The sequence below is a fragment of the Petaurus breviceps genome, unplaced genomic scaffold (assembly GCF_028583685.1).
Source record: "Petaurus breviceps papuanus isolate PSGF00001 unplaced genomic scaffold, PetGlider_PUasm1.0 78, whole genome shotgun sequence".
Classification (NCBI taxonomy): domain Eukaryota; kingdom Metazoa; phylum Chordata; class Mammalia; order Diprotodontia; family Petauridae; genus Petaurus; species Petaurus breviceps.
This window is the reverse complement of record NW_027186502.1, coordinates 1,327,294-1,328,239: the sequence shown is the minus strand read 5'-3', so window position 1 is coordinate 1,328,239 and position 946 is coordinate 1,327,294. Positions and strand designations below refer to the sequence as shown.

Sequence of the window (946 nt, the reverse complement as noted above, 5' to 3'; positions counted from 1 at the left end):
GGCACTGAGGATTGGCCCCTGCAGTTGGCCTGCTCTCCTTGTGCAAGGAATAAAGATTCTACCTTATTAAAAAGTGTGCAATTCAAATAAAGATGACAGGGAAGCCTAACTGCTAGGGAATGCTGAAGAATGAGCAAACCTCTTGTCCCTCTATGTGGAAAAGGTGACTTTTGACCATAGATTTGGGTTCTGGTCCAGTGCAGTTTGCCTTCAGTGCTCAGAGAGGGACAGGGCCAAGACGGCCCAAAAGGCAGCTTCTTCACTGATGTGGTGGTCCACAAAGGTGTCATAGGAGAATTTGTGTCGATGGAGGATGTGCTTCTTGAAGTTGGTATTCTTGCAGCTGGGGTGGCCCCAGGGCAAGACTGAACAGATGGGACAGACCACTCAGTTGGAGTAATTGCAATGATTCTCCATGCAGTGTTTCACCAGCTCCTGCTGGTCCAAATTGCAGGCTCCACAGTAGGGACACACAAAGGTGGGTCTGTTTGGGATGTTCCTGGGAATGGGCTTGGATGTTGGCACTATCAGGACAAACTTGGAACAGTTGGTCATCTGCTCCTGGACCTTCATGAAGGAAGAAATGTGTGACTTCATCTCTGCAAAAGTCACCTTCTTGCTGTAGCCCTGACAGGGAGCTTTGTAGGATGACAGCTGCTTTTCCACACTAGAGGCTTTGTCCACTTTCTTTGGGTCAAAGGGCATTTGGCAGAGTGGGCAGAGTGGAGATGGCACTTGGAGACATGGCTGCAAACACTCCCCATAGAATGTGTGTCTGCAGCTGCTGAGGCCACCAGGCTGAGGAACATCGCCATTGTGGAGCCCGGCCCGCCCCTGCCCACTGGCCCCAGAACTCTGGGCCCACTTGCTCCTGTCCGCTGGCCCTTGGCCACTGGCCCTGGCACGCTGGCGCTGCTTGCTTCCAGTCCGCTGCTCATGCTCAGGC

At 52.7% G+C, this 946-nt stretch overlaps 1 pseudogene; it reads right to left on the bottom strand.

Moving 5' to 3' along the window:
- Positions 1 to 210: 210 nt before the first annotated feature.
- Positions 211 to 597, bottom strand: LOC138175561 (E3 ubiquitin-protein ligase RNF166 pseudogene; annotated as a pseudogene).
- Positions 598 to 946: the final 349 nt, after the last annotated feature.